Raw genomic sequence first — 13,853 nt, forward strand, 5'->3', positions numbered from 1 at the left:
CAGAGGGAGCTACAGACACCACCAGAGGGAGCTACAGACACCAGAGGGAGCTACAGACACCACCAGAGGGAGCTACAGACACCAGAGGGAACTACAGACACCACCAGAGGGAGCTAAAGACACCACCAGAAGGAGCTACAGACACCACCAGAGGGAGATACAGACACCACCAGAGGGAGCTACAGACACCAGAGGGAACTACAGACACCACCAGAGGGAGCTACAGACACCACCAGAGGGAACTACAGACACCAGAGGGAACTACCACCAGAGGGAGCTACAGACACCACCAGACCCACCAGAGGAGCTACAGACACCAGAGGGAGCTACAGACACCACCAGAGGGAGCTACAGACACCACCAGAGGAGATACAGACACACCAGAGGAGCTACACAGACACCAGAGGGAGCTATAGACACCAGAGGGAACTACAGACACCAGAGGGAACTATAGACACCACCAGAGGGAGCTACAGACACCACCAGAGGGAGCTACAGACACCACCAGAGGGAGCTACAGACACCAGAGGGAGCTACAGACACCAGAGGGAGCTATAGACACCAGAGGGAGCTACAGACACCAGAGGGAACTACAGACACCAGAGGGAACTACAGACACCAGAGGGAACTACAGACACCAGAGGGAGCTACAGACACCAGAGGGAGCTACAGACACCAGAGGGAACTACAGACACCAGAGGGAGCTACAGACACCAGAGGGAACTACAGACACCAGAGGGAACTACAGACACCAGAGGGAGCTACAGACTACACAGCAACATGGACCTCCAGTAAACCTGGACGAGACTCATGGCCCACAATCACTGAACCCTATTTGAACCCTGTTTGGGATTGGCTCTACAAAGCTTCTACTACAACTACTACTACTGCTACTACTACTCCTGCTACTACTGCTTCTCCTCCTCCTACTACTACTACTCTTACTACTACTTCTGCTTCTACTACTACTACTACTACTACTACTACTACTACAACTGCTACAACGACGACGACTACTACTATTGCTGCTACTCCTACAACGATGAGAACTACTCCTACTCCTTCTACTGCTACTACTACTACTACTACTACTACTACTACTACTACTACTACTACTACTACAATTACAACTACGATGACAACGACAACTACTACTCTTACTACTACTCCTACTACTACAACTGCTACGACAACCACTGCTACTACTACTGCTACTACTCCTACTAATGCTACTACTACTCCTACTACTCCTCCTCCTTCTACTACTACTATTACTGCTACACCTACGATGACAACTACGATGAAAACTACTACTACTACTACAACTACGCTAATGACTACTGCTACTCCTACTACTGCTACTACTACTCCTACTTATAGGACTACTCCTACTACTGCTCCTCCTTGTACTATTACTACTACTACTACTACTACTGCTACTACTACTCCTGCTACTACTGCTTCTCCTCTCCTCCTACTACTACTACTACTACTACTACTACTGCTACTACTGCTTCTCCTCCTCCTACTACTACTACTCTTACTACTACTTCTGCTTCTACTACTACTACTACTACTACTACAACGAAGAGAACTACCCCTCCTCCTCCTCCTCCTACTACTACTACTACTACTACTACTACTACTACTACTACTACTACTACTACTACTACTACTACTACTACTACTACTACTACTACTACTACTACTACTACTACTACAACTACAACTACGATGACAAGGACAACTACTACTCTTACTACTACTCCTACTCCTACTACTACTACTACTACTACTACTACTACAATTACAACTACGATGACAAGGACAACTACTACTCTTACTACTACTCCTACTCCTACTACTACAACTGCTACGACAACCACTGCTACTACTACTGCTACTACTCCTACTTATACGACTACTACTACTAATGCTACTACTACTCCTACTACTCCTACTACTACTACTACTACTATTACTGCTACACCTACGATGACAACTACGATGAAAACTACTACTACTCCTACTACTGCTACTACTACTCCTACTTATAGGACTACTCCTACTACTGCTCCTCCTTGTACTACTACTACTACTACTACTACTACTACTACTACAACTACTAGTTTGTATTTTGTGTCTCTGTGTCCGTTAGAGGAACACAAACAAAATCCTACATGTGTTATTAGTGGGAATATGAAAATAGCCTATCTTGCTCGGGTCGGATTCGATCGCCGCTCTGTCGGACCCGGGCCGGGCTCGGACAGAAAAAAATCGGTCCGATCTACACTCTACTCCCCATGCTAAGTCACTCCCCCTTCAGAGCACTAATTACAACACAATCAGCGTTCGCCCTGCTAACGAAACTACCGCACATCGCATCGGGTTTGTGAAATCGTTGTGTACAGCTTTGTATCGTCTTTTTGTATATTTATGGGGCTGTCATGCTTGTGGGCGGAGCCTCGTACAAGCTTGTACTGATAACTGTCATGAGAGAGAGATCACTATATTACTCAAACACGCATGGATGACATTTCAAACTACATCAGGTGTGTTTCTGATGAGCATTATAACAGGGCAGAAATCTCCAAAAGTAGATTTCGCATAATACCCCGTCAACTCACAACGAGCACGTCTTTGAATAACTGTGAAAACAAATAAACAAATCGTTTCACGAGCTTTTACGTCGAGAGAGAAGACGTTGAAATCTGTGCCGGTTTTTGTTTCGTGCGGACAGTCGCAGTAATTACAGAGATATGAACCGTAAACCAGGTCAAAACAACTGCAATCTGAAAATTAAAACTGAAAATTCTACCGACTCATATAGATGTCTCTTTTATTAAACCGTGCAGAGACTTAAGCTCCTCAAGGACAAAACAGAAGAAAACATTGAAATGCTCCAGACCATTTTCATACAGTCAGAAAGAACTTGAATTGTCTTTTGTTCAGACAGTACATCTCCAAGGTCCTCTCTCTGTCTCTCTCAGGGAGCACCACAATCCTCCTAATGGCAACAGCTTAATTACGATCCGTGTCTCTTTCCTTTTTTTTTTTTTCAATAAATAGTCAATAGTCTATTTTGAAGGACAATAAAGTGAAAAAAAAAACGTTGGTGTACGATCCAATATGTACGTAAATGAGGGTCCATGTAGCATTCGTTCTTTTGAATTTCTACTAAGAATGAACAACAATAAAATGGTAAAACAGTTTGTCATTTCATTTTTCCGTTTTAGTGTCAAACAAAACAACAGATATTTAATTTCAAGTTTATTTCAAGTAACACCAATCACAAAACAGTCATTGTGCCTATTTCAATTTTGATATTTTATTCTCGTTGATTTATTTGCTCTTGAAGTTCTGCTGCTAGAAAGACTGAAAAATCATGTCCTCTTTCATTTATAGCGACACGTTTACTTACTTGTAACAATAATCGAAGTATCGTGATATCGTATCATCAAAGTTCTCATAATAATATCATGGACCATCACAAAATATCGAATTACAAGTCTCTTTGCTTAAATTAAGAGTTGGTGCAGTGATAGTTAAAAAAAAAGACAGAGGGAACTACATAGACCATGATCCTTTGCTTCATTTCAGTGCAGACTACAAGAAGAAATAACAGTTCTAACACTTTTAAGTCTTAGTTCTTTGGTTTAAGTCTTGTCAAGGCTTTTTAAGAGGAAAAAGTCACATATTAACAGTTTTATCTGTTTAGCCTCCACAAAATATCGTGATAAATATCGTACCGCGAGATGTATATCGTGAAAATATCGTACCGAGAGATTTGGATATTGTTACATCCCTAATCGCGAGCCTCCCCAACATATCGTGAGCTTTCCTACGATATCGCAAAAAATATCGTACCGTGGGGTTCATACCGTGACGATATCGTATCTTCAGACTTCGATATCGTTACATCGCTGCTTAATAATAATAATCCAAGGTTTACAAAGTTCTGTACAAGCAGCAAAGAACAAAATAAAAAGCATAAAAATAGCAATAGACAATGATGCAAACAATCCAATAAATTATAAAGAATAAATCAAAAGAAATAGAAAAAAAAAATAAAACAAGCTAAAACCAGATAAAGAAAGGCCAATTGATAAAAAAATTGTCTTTAGAAGTGATTTAAAAGTTGATCTTGTTGGTGTGAGTCTTATCTCCTCAGTCAGGTCGTTCCAAAGCTGGACTGAAAAGTTTCCACCAGCTTTTGTCCGGAGTCTGGACTTTGGAACAGACAAAGGGACCTGCCTGAGGATCTAAGGCTCCCGGAGGCTCGTACGGGATTAAAAGTTCTGAAATGTAACTTGGTGCAAGACCTAAACAAGCTTTAAAAGTGATCAGTAAAATCTTAAAATCGATTCGAAAACACAACGAGCTGTTGCTTTCTGAACCAGTTGTCGAACTCCATGACGAGAAACTGGAAGCAGCGATAAACTCTTGTTTGTTCAGCTGACTCCGTGCAACTATAATAAAAATTGTTTTCATTATAGATCCATGGTTGACACTGAATTGACAGGCGACGCAATAAGCAGCAGAACTTCTGAGGCAAATAGACCAGAGAGAATAAAATGTCAAAACTGAAATACACACGATGACTGTTTTTTTGATTGGTGTTATTTGAAATAAACTATGACTAAACTGAATAAACTATATAAATAAACTAATTAAGTATTGGAAATTGATTTTGTTTGACACTAGAACAGAATAATGAAATAATAACAAACTGTTTTCCCATTTGATTGTTTTTCGTTCTTAATTGAAATTCAAAAGAGCGGACGGTACAGGGACCTCAGGGACCTGCAGACATTGGAAAAAAGAGGAGATGGAGAGGCTGATGGGGCTGGTGGTGATGCTGCTGTAGCTGAAATAGAAGAAAGAAGAAAGAAAGAGGGGAGATGGAGTGTATTTATAGGAATGATATTTGATATATTCAGAAGGTTCATGTTCAACTTATGTTCTAGTATTTTATTTTCTTCTATCAAGACAATTATTTTTTCCATGTTTTGGACAGACTAAGGTTGGAACATTGTCCGAAAAATTGATTAAAATTGCGCTGCCAGGAAGTGTGTAGTTAGCATGCTAGTTATTTGCATATAAACTCATCAGATGAATAATTAAGATGCTCTAAATGCATGAGGTAAGTGAGGAGAAACTTTGGACCACTGCAAACTGTTTAAAAAAAGTTATTTCTGTTAGTCACAGTTTCAGACGGTAAAATCAGGTAAAATTCCTTTAAGGTTTAGACATTTAGAGAAATTGTGTGTTTAGAGCTTGAAAAAGGGCGTTCATTTAAATGGATTATTGACTGATGTATTTTGGGGTAAATCCTCACTGGGCGATGCTGATTTCTCGTCATTGATTGGCTGAGCTGAATGTCAATCTGGGCGAGTGTCCAATCAGGAGAAGATTAAGAGACGACTTCCTCCTGTTTAATCCACCTCCACATGGACCAGAGCCGGTTTCAGACCAGAGATAAGACCAGAGACCAGACCAGAGACAAGAGATCAGGGACCAGACGAGGTACCAGAGCCCAGACCAGAGACTAGGGACCTGGGACCTGAGACCTGAGACCAGACACCAGACACCAGACAAGAGACCAGACCAGTGAAAAGGGACAAGAGTCCAGTCCAGGGACGAGACCAGAGACCAGAACAGAGACCAGACCAAAGACTAAAGCCAAAGGACAAGATACCAGACCAGAGACGACACCAGAGAGCAGCCCAGAGACCAAAGAGACAAGAAACCAGAGACCAGACACAAGACCAGAGACCAGATCAGAGACCAGAACAAAGACCAGAGACAAAGGACAAGAGTCCAGACCAGAGACCAGAAACAAAGGACAAGAGTCCAGACCAAAGACCAGAGACAAAGGACAAGAGTCCAGACCAGAGACCAGACCAGACACCAAAGAGACTAGGGACTAGAGACCAGAGAAAAAACAGAGACCATGACCAGAGACCAGAGACCATGACCAGAGACCAGAGACCATACATGAGATCAGATACCAGGGACCAGAGACCAGATCGTGGACCAGGGAATAGAGACCAGACCAGAGACCAAACCAGTGACCACAGACCTAAGACCAGGGACTAGAGACGAGAGATCAGACCAGAAGTCAGACCAGACCAGAGACCATACACCAGGGATCAGAGACAAGGAACAAGAGACCAGACCAGAGACCTAAAACCAGAGCAGGTACTAGAGACCAAAGACCAGAGACCAGGATTTAATCATTACATGATTTAGTTAATATGTGGCTATCAACAAATCCTTCTGTAATGTGATATTAATGATATTTAATAGGAACATTTTGAAGAATTATTTGACTTGTTAATTTCTATGACAACAGTGAAAACAGTGTTGCCAAATAAAAGAATTGGACATAGCAGCATGGTCACAATATTTGCAGTTTTTTTTTTTTTCTTTTTTAATAGAGAACTTTGGTATTGTTTTGTGGCGACTGAAAAACACAGAGACTGAAAACCACAGTGTTAAATGGTACGGAAAAGCAACAATATGCACTTTAAATGATGAATGAGCCAGTCTTTTTCACCTGCTTTCATCTGTTTAACAAAACAATGGGCATTTGTCTCTGTGATCTGAATATTTCATTGAAAACAAAGTGCTCCGAGTTTAAAAGGAGCTGTGATCAGAAAGAAATTAGACAGAAACACACCGAGCTGTTGGATTCAAAGCAAAGACTGAAGTCAAGAGGAGGAGAAAATGAAATGAAAATGAAATGAAATGAGACACTTACATGAGACGACCACCGAGCGGCGCTGTCCAGGCCCCGGGGTCACCTCTAGCAGTGGACCTTTGGAGACAAGGAGCAGGTGGAGGGATGAGGCGCCACGCAACACAACGGGAAGTAACAAAACACAACAGGGAGTAACAAAACAAACATGATGCAACAAAACAAACATGATGCAAATGTAGATCTATAATAAGAACTGAACGCTTCCTCTGTCTGTGAGCAACATCGATTAGTGGCCGTTCCAGGTCCTGCAGCTCCGGCCCAAAAAGAACTGTCCCAGAGAACACAATGCACTTTTTGTTAAATCAAACTGTGCAAACACTAGGGGTGTAACGGTTCATGTATTTCGTGCCAAACCATTTCAGTGCAGGACGTTCGGTTTGGAGCGTGACTGAGTAAGTTTGCGCAATTCGTGTGTGTTCACATTACGCTACTAAATGTGCAGCTACACAAAGGCTCGGCTGTTTAATATTCACAGGGGAACTCGTCTGTGATTGGGTGGCAGTGTTTACCGCAGCGCTTTATAGTTAGGGCGGCTGCCTTGACAACAATTGCTCTCCGCCTTAACTACATCAATCCGAACCATGTGAATTCTCGCAAAACTACAGTCGTCGCGCTCCAGTCCTCACTCTCGCCAGAATCTCCAACCCGCCCCCACCGTATGTATCTGACTTTTTCTGATAAAAAATCTGAAGACTGAGTAAAACTTCATGCTGGATCTGTAAGTGCTGTGCTTTACTTTTGAAAAGTTTTGTTTACTATTTACAAGGATTTTTTTTTTTCCAATATTTCATACATTTGTTGCTTATTTGCTTGTTTCATTGAACTTATTAGTATTACCAAGCAGCACTTTGCATTTATTTTATTTTCCCGTTTGTATGTTTAAACAAATTGTTGGTTTAATAAACACACAAATGGTTTTGTGTTTTGTCCCCATACTACCAAACCAAAAATGAACTACCATGCCAAAAATGAACAGAACTGTGACCTCAAACCCGAAGTACGTACCGAACTGTGATTTTTGTGAACTGTTACACCCCTAGCATCCACAGTTTTCATAAAGGTCGGATTTTGTGGCGATTTATGTCTGTTTTTAAATCATAAACTTTCTCAACTCAAAATCCTTCAGTTGTCTTAAAGACTGTTTGATCTCCATGTGGGAGAAGAGCATTACTGCGCATGTTCAATGGAATAAATATGTGCTCAATACTTATATACGTTAATGCCATAGAGTGGAACATTCCAGGCAACTCAAGAATTACAGAGACTAGCTTCAGTTTGCATGTAGTTTTATTAGAATATTTCTGAAAACAGATTTGACACAGAGTAAATGAAAATGAATCATGCTTTAGTAACATAAAAAATGATGTAAAAAAACATGAATATTGACAAGTGAGACAGATCAGAGCTGAAAAAGAATGGATAAAACACATACACAAAACAAAACAAAAAATGTGTTTCTGATGTAATAGTGAATTGCTTTTGCGACATGTTTGCATTTATGTTCTATACTGTTGTACTGTAGAGAAGCTCTGTGAGTAACAGAGACGTCAGCATCAATTCGAAGACTTTCCATCAGAAATATTTGTGTTTGTGCCACAAAACTGAAACAGTCTCATCTCAAAATGTCTCTTCTGTCTCTAAACTCATCTGTCTGTGGTCTGAGGGACACATGTCCTCACTTCACCCCGTCCTGGGAGTCAGACCCAAAACAGAGAGTGTAAAGACGACATCCTCTGCTCTGAACCGAGTTTTTGTCCATGGTGTTTCATGTATTTTAAGTCTCAGAGAGTATATTCTTTAAATTTATTATGTTTAACATGTATATATATATATATAAAATGGTGGTATCATTTTTGGGAGGGGCACCAAGGCCAAAATTATAAATATAAATTCTGAATATTTTGGTTTCTAGTGGCTGAACTATATCAGAGCACAATGAACAGCCACGCGAAAACTTTACACAACAACACAACGTAACACGCCGCTCACACCCAGACCAACAACATCAGTAAAACTACAATAAGATAAGAGGCAACGGTCACAACATGAACACACGACATCAGCGCCGCTCCTACAGAACACGACAGAACAACAGAGCAGCTCCATCACACACAAGCTCATTTACGCACTATTTAACTATAACACTCTTTACTTGTGAGGCTCCATGTTCAGATTTGCTGCAAACTAATGAAAACCAGCCTCTTACCTTCCCCAGAGACTGAAGCAGAGTGTTTCCTCTGTCCGCTGTCCCACTGTTCTGTTTCCAAAAGTCTATTGTTCAATATGAAGAGATGAAACTGGTCCAAATCCTGGTCCAGTCTGGTCCGTGATGCGAGGTCCAGGAGCCGAGTGCACGAGCGGTTGTAAAATTAGTTTTAATCCCACTTCCCACTTAAATCTGAAAGTTACGGTCAGTCCATATCAGCACCAGGACACCAGGTAGACTTATGCCTCTGCGCGCTACGCTCAGGTCAAACTTTTACGCCCAGAAACGAGCGGGCAAATGCAGATAGAGCAGCGAGCGACTGCCCCAGCCCGGTGGTGACTGTCTCGGGTCCTGGCAAAGAATGTCCCATCCCCAGCAGCGGTAGCGACAGCCCCGGGTCCCGGCGGCGGGTCTGTCAGTGTGCCTGCTCTTTGGCTCTGTCCTCGCAGTTTCCTGTGTGGAGGTTTAGGCTGAAGTAGCAGCTGCCGCTAATCGTGAAACTGCTACGAGTTGATGCAGCAGGTTGACGTGATGTGACAGAACAGTTGTCCAATCACACTACACTAAATAAAGTAAAGTTTGTGCCCTCAGCCCGAAGTAAAATGCGCCAATCAAAATCATTTTAAAATAGTAATAATAACGGCCTGTGCTGGGGGGTGGGGCACCAGTGGCTGCTAGGGGGGGCACGGCCCTCAAATGCCCCCCCTTGCCACCGACACCGGTTCAGTCCTGGTTCAGTCCGTATGTGGTGGAAAAGTTTAAGTCATGTAAATTTAAACACAAAATTGAAAAACTGACAATTGAAAAATTGTTATCTGTTTTTTCCATTTTAGTTTTGGAGACAAATAATGAAGAAAGAAGAAAATCGTCGTTTGTTGGTTTTTTTTTTTTTTTCATATTTTTGTTTTTATATTGAAAAACGAATGAACAAATGATACACAGATTAGTGCTGATTCGTTCCGATTCCGTCACACTCGCCAAACACTCACACTAATATGAAAACATGGAAGAAAAACGCACACCGCTGTTTCACCGAGCACCAGGAGGGGGCGCAGTGGAGCGAGGACAACCCAAGAGCAGGAAACAGCTGAAGGCGTGAAGGGGTGATTAGACCGAAAACAAACACCGCGATGGAGGAGCCGGTGTCTAATGAGGCAGGTAAATGAGAACCGCAGAGATGATTTGGCTTGAACAACAGCCTGGACACTCTATTTACGCAGAATGATGGACAATCAGCACTGTTGCCATGGCAATTAACAAATTCTCAAGCCAATGTTACGCTTTTTATTGTTTGATCGATGTTATAATGTTGTTTCCTCTTCACAAACAGACCTGGAGTTGTGTTTTGTTTCATTCAAACATGTTTAACACACAAACCTGCAGATTTAGTTTTTCTCTCAAACGGAAAACACTCAGTTACACCTTGTGATGTCATGTGGTAATACAGGAAGTGCTTCACTCTGTTTTAAAACTTTTTAAACTAATTCTTTTGTGGGAAAAAAAAAAATAAAGTAAATGTGACCCATGTGTGTTTTGTTATACAGAAAACGAATCAACTTTTTTTTATGAATTTATATTAAGGATGTAACAATAATGAAAATATTGTGATATTGTATCGTCAAAAGTCTCACAATAATATCGTGGGCTGTCACAAAACATCGAATTACAAGTTTCTTTGGTTAAATGCACGGTTTTATAGTAGCAATAGCAAAAAAAAAAAAAAAACATCGGGAACTACATATCCCACGATTCATTTCAACACAGCCAACATGAAGAGATATGTTTTTTTACTATAATTCTTGAGATTATGACAGAATTAATTCGCACCTAAGTCTTGTCAATGTATTTTAAAAGCAAAAAGTGTCCTGTCTACTCCAAAATATTGCAATAAATATTGTACCTTGAAATGAATGTCATGATAATATCGTACCGTAAGATTTAGATTTCATTACATCCCTAATGTACATACTATATGTTTTTTTTTGGTGTGGAACTGAAAACCTTTTTAAATCTTTGTGGTGTGGGAAGTAAGCTTGGCAACAGGGGTATTTTATTTTATTATTTTGAGAAAAACAAACCAAAACAAAAAACACATATATCTTCGATCTATGGAAGCCCATTCCGGCCAGTAAATAAAAAATAAAAGCCTCAGAGAAAGTCAAAATGTTGCTTTTTAAAGTCATAATTATGAGTTTAAAAGTCGTAATTATGACTTTAAAACTCTAGAGAGAAATGAAATTGAGCGAAGGCACTAGGTGGTGCCAGGCTGACTAGTGTACCGGAGCTTTTCTTGAAAATAGATAAGTGTTTTGTAAAACAGAAAATGAATCAGTTGAACAACTTTTGTATGAATTCATATAAGTTTTTTTGGTGTGAAATTGAAAACCTTTTTAAATCTTTGTGGTGTGGGAACTAAGCTTGGGAAAGGGGATATTTTATTTTATTATTTTGATCAAAACAAAAAAAACAAAAAAATATATATATCTTCAGTTTACTATGGAAGCCCAGTCAATAAATGAAAAATAAAAGCCTCAGAAAAAGTCATAATTATGATTTTTTAAGTCTAAAAGTTGTAATTATGACTTTAAAACTCATAAATATGAGGCTTTCACTTTTTTTTATTTACTAGCAGAAATGGGCTTCCATAGTTTACTCATTTTACATGGAAAATATTTTATTCATTGTTGTAAGTTGATTAATACCAATCCTAATATATTTCAATTCAAATTCAAGCTAAAATATGACTTTAAATCGTTAGAAAACCATCCAATTAAAGAACCTAACTACATGTTATTGGTTTATAAAGAACTTCAGTCTGAATCTCTTAATTACTCATATGTCTTGTAATATTTGTGTAACTGTTCATATGTTTGCATGTACATATGTTTAAAATAATTTGTATGTATGTACAATAAAATAAAATAAAATAAATAAATAAAATAAAATAAAATGTGTGTTCAAACTCCATACACCTTCTCTAGAATAATTTGGATGACTTCAGTCCTGGAACTGCCAATCTCTACTGAACAAAATGTAAAAAGAATTATTCACTTGAGAACTACCACTGGATGACATCACAAGGTGGAACAGAGGTTTGGAGATTGGATTTGGATTACTCCAGCTTGTGTGAATGAAACAAAACACAACTGCAGGTCTGTTTTGATGAGATAACAACATTATAACACGGCTTAAAGCTCACAAGAGTCAATTTAATGTAATCTAGGATTTTAAAGTAAATATAAAATAACGATAATAATATTTTTTTGTAGACATGTCAGTTTTCGCTCCCGTCTGTTTACATGCGGCAGAGCAAATGTGTTTTTTGAAATCCTCAGGTGTGAGTGAAAAGGACACGTCCCACTGAGACGACGGCGGCTTCACTAAAGGCACACACTCTGTCCCCAAAGAAACAACCGGTGTGAGGGGATAATGTCACGTAACCCCCAGGTACTGAGGAAGAACGGAGCAAGGAGCAGAAAAAAGAGGAGAGGAAAGAGAGAGGGGGAGGAGGAAGTGAGATATTGGACAAAACAGAGTAAAAAGCAGAGGAAGAGAGAGCGATAGATTGGAAGAAAATTGTGCAAAAATAGCTAAAGAGGAAAGAGGAAAAGGGAGAAAGAAAACAGAGAAAGGAGGAGAGAGAGAGAAAGGAGGGGGAGAGAGGGAGGAGTGGGCGGAGGAGGACAGAGGACAGCGGAGTCAAGAGTCTGTTGAGCACAAAGTCAATGAGTGTTTAAAGGAGTGACGAGTCGACCTGAGACACACCGAGGGATTCATGAAAACAGGAGGAAAATTACACACAAACACACACATGGACACACACACACATACACGCACGTGCAAGCACACAAACACACACATGGACACACACACACATACACACACATACACACACGTACAAACACACACACACACACACAAACACATACTCACACATAAATGTACAAACACACACAAACGTACAAACACACACACATACACACACGTACAAGCACACAAACACACAAACACACACATGGACACACACAGACACAAACACACAAACACACACATGCACACACACACACACACACATACACATACACACATGTACAAACACACACACACACACAAACACATACTCACACATAAATGTACAAACACACACATATGCACACAAACACACACACTCCTACACACACACACACATATAAACACACACACACCAATGTACAAACCCACAAACACACCCCTACACACACGGACACACACACACACATACACACACGTACAAACACACAAACACACACATGGACACACACACACACACACACACACACAAACACACACACACATGTACAAACACACACACACACACACACAAACACATACTCACACATAAACGTACAAACACACACATATGTACACAAACACACACACTCCTACACACACACACACACACACATATAAACACACACACACACCAATGTACAAACCCACAAACACACCCCTACACACACACATGTACAAACACACACATGGACACACACACACACACACACATACACACACACACACGTACAAACACACAAAACCCCGGCCTCCAAGACCTTTAATCTGGCCCTCGGCTGATTTTCTACTAAAAATATTTGAATTATATTTTCTATTAAAATATTGGTAATTTTCTGCAGTGCTGAGCATAGCAGCGTCTCCAGCATCTCTGTGCGTGGCCCCTCCCACCAGAGCAGCACAAATAAAGACCTGTCTCTTTGCAAATGCTCTTAAAGGACGATCGTTTTGACTGTTGACCGTGACCCTCATCAGCAAAATGTCAAAAATGACAAAAGTGGACACCGAGTGCAGGATTTTCCAAGAAAAATTTACTTATTCCTATTTGCATACAAG

General features: G+C 40.3%; 1 protein-coding gene across 1 annotated transcript in view; it reads right to left on the bottom strand.

Annotated features, from left to right (window-relative positions):
* Positions 1-13,853, bottom strand: part of unc5ca (unc-5 netrin receptor Ca) — a 662,261-nt gene that overhangs the window by 59,675 nt on the left and 588,733 nt on the right. The gene's annotated exons all lie outside the window — the stretch shown is intronic.

This window comes from Boleophthalmus pectinirostris, unplaced genomic scaffold (genome assembly GCF_026225935.1).
Source record: "Boleophthalmus pectinirostris isolate CB_2022bp ecotype Guang Dong unplaced genomic scaffold, ASM2622593v1 HiC_scaffold_4, whole genome shotgun sequence".
Classification (NCBI taxonomy): Eukaryota; Metazoa; Chordata; class Actinopteri; order Gobiiformes; family Gobiidae; genus Boleophthalmus; species Boleophthalmus pectinirostris.